Source organism: Gossypium hirsutum, chromosome A11 (assembly GCF_007990345.1).
Source record: "Gossypium hirsutum isolate 1008001.06 chromosome A11, Gossypium_hirsutum_v2.1, whole genome shotgun sequence".
NCBI lineage: Eukaryota > Viridiplantae > Streptophyta > Magnoliopsida > Malvales > Malvaceae > Gossypium > Gossypium hirsutum.
This window is the reverse complement of record NC_053434.1, coordinates 82,452,117-82,455,361: the sequence shown is the minus strand read 5'-3', so window position 1 is coordinate 82,455,361 and position 3,245 is coordinate 82,452,117.

Sequence of the window (3,245 nt, the reverse complement as noted above, 5' to 3'; positions counted from 1 at the left end):
CCCTTATAAAATTTATTTTCCAGACACTGCCCAATCTGTGTACTAGTCGTTTTAAAAATCATATCTTGAGTTTCGTAACTCGAAAATCAGTTTCGTAATTTTTCCCAGAAACTAGACTCATGTGCCCATCTATGTATTTTTTTCTAGAATTTTTGGTCGGGCCAATTAGTACAGTTTATTAGTCAAAGTCTCCCAAGTTGCAGGGGTCGACTACACTGACCTTTGCCCATTACGACTTGGATATCTCCCTGCACGGGGCTTCAATACTGATGCCGTTTGTTTCTATGAAAACTAGACTCAGAGAGGAATATGTACATATATGGTACGACCCCTAATTATCTCTGGTTAATTTATAATGAATTTCCAAAGTCGGAGCAGGGAATCCAGAAACCGTTCTGGCCCTGTCCCACAAAAATCTGATTATCTCTTAATATACTGCCCATATGATCTTTTCGTTACTTCCTCATGAAAACAGACTCATCGAGCTTCGATTACATAATTTATTCATCAATTAATTCCACTCCTACTATTTTTAGTGATTTTTCAATCTCATGACACTGCTGCTGCCAGCATCTGTTACGAAAGTAACTAGGTCCATTTCATGCCTACCCTTGATCCAACTCAATCGAACATTCGTGCCATTTTCGCATGGCTTAAAGTTTACATGCCAAAGTTCAAACACAACGTAATAGCTTATACATGCCAAAATGTTCTTCTAAGCCAACTAAGAAGAAAGTACCAAAACTTGCTATCCGGTGTGATGACTTCGATGACGGCCTGACCCCGCAAAAATAGATGAGTCCAAGCAACCTATAATGGGTGACAAGGAAACACCGAGTGAGTTTATAACTCAGTAAGTCATAAGCAATGCACTACCATCCATCAATAACATTATCACAAGAGGAAACAAAATGGAACGAGACAATTTACTCCATCCATACCGAACCATACCATAGTTCCTCCAACCTATCGATTCAGTTTCATATCAATTCATGCATTCACATTCCATATACTCATCAATAGGACATTGAAGCATTTTTATAAATCAATTTATTTTCGTTACAATCAACGACTAAACGGCCTTTCACCCATCCTACGATAAATTTTATGTACGTGACTTCAAGTATATTTGTCACATAGGTTCAAACTTACCGAGCTCAACACCAAGTATAAGCATAGCACCTATTAGCCATGTACTCAAGACACTTACCCGATCCGCTGTCCGCGATCGACTCAATAGTGTCGCACACATAGTGTCCATAATGATTCACGAATGTATATTGAGTCCGCACACTCAGTGCTATATAATCAACTCGCACACTTAGTGCTACGTAATCAAATCGCACACTTAGTGCTACATAGTCAAACTCGCACACTTAGTGCCGCATGGTCAATTCGCACACTTAGTGCATCATATTCATTTCGCACACTTAGTGCTGTACAATTTAATCCCGCGCACTTAGCGCCAAATCTCATGGTCATAAATGGTTATACCCGCACGTTTAGTGCCGAGATCAACAACTCAGTACATCTTACCTCTTTTCTTTTCATTCAACAATTTCATCATCACATACGTACATGCATATATATATATGTATATTTATTCATTCCATTCAGCATCAATACATAAACATTATGACCATTTGAAATAATACCAACTACATGCTTAATGACTTACCTCGTGTTGGGTAAGACGGTTCCAACTCGGCTACTCGATAACCTTTTCTTTGCCTTTGCTCGATTCACCTCCTTTAACTCCTTGAGCTAAATCAATAATTTAACTAGTTTAACCATCTTGCTAAACATTCATTCTTCAATTGCACATGCATATGTATGTTTGTATATTCGGCAATGACAATGGTAACTTAGCAACCCTTAATTTAACTTATAATTGTTCGTAACACATTTAAAGCATCCACTCCATTCCATCATTTTAAAGCACATACATTACTCAATATTATCCAAATTCACATTCGGCATTTCCACAAACACACATGCCGATTTCATTCACTCATCTCTAATGTTAATTAAGAAATGCCGAATGTCACCAACTAAATGGCATACACACACACCCACATGTATAAAAGTCATCCACACCACCTATAGCTCATTCGGCCTTCACCCTTACTAGTTTTTCCCATTCTTTTGTCGGTTATATATACATAGTCCTAAGGTAGTATCACGAATGGGCTTACATATATATGTATATATATATATATATAGCCGAATATGCAAAGCTTAACTCAACATCACATAAGCTCCTAAGTGATGGCCGAATATGTATATCTATATATATTCATCAACTATACTATTACCTTTAATTTATCTAATCACACAATTTCATCTCATGAATACTTGACCCATTTCTCACAAAAATGAAACAACAACTAAAATGAACATCCCATTTTTACCCCATATGGCCGATTACTTCATTAGTTACCAAGCTAACAATTCAACAATTTCAACCTCATTACAACCTCTACCTATCCAATATAACATGAACACAATCCTCCACCCCTAAATTAGATTCGGCAATCACTTAACCCCTTTAACCTCAACTTTCAAGTTAAAAGCAATTAACCACTCACCATATCCTACATTACTATCCATTTTAATGACATTAACACATCTACTAAGAGTTTCAAGCTTCTTGGCCGAATTTCAACCTCAAAATCCTAAGTCTAATCTATAGGATGAGTAGAATTTGAACTAACCATCTCAAACATGCATAGATTTTCAAGAATCATTCAATACATACCTCATTCTAGCCATTTTCCAAGCCAAAATCCAATAACCAAATCTCCCTTCCTTCTCCTCACTCACGGCAATAGCCAAAGAAAAAAAAAAGATGAACACTCCCTCTTCCCTCCTTATTTTATTCATCTCTTCCTTTTTAATTCCTTTCTTTAATTTATTTTAATTTACTTACCAATATTAAATAATAAACAACATAAACTTGGAGGAATGGAGTCATGCTTGGCCGGCCACTTATCAAGAATTGGGCACTTTGACATGCAAGTCCCCTTTTTCTTCCACATGCACTAATAGGTCCTCATGCATTGACCTATCACATTTTAAAATTTTCTCATATAAGTCCTATTGACTAAATTCACATGCAATCGACTAAATCGAAGCTTGAAATTTTCACACATTCATGATTACATATTCTAGACAATAAACATCACATTCAAACCTTTCGGTGACTCGGTTTAGCGGTCCCGAAACCACTTCCCGACTAGGGTCAA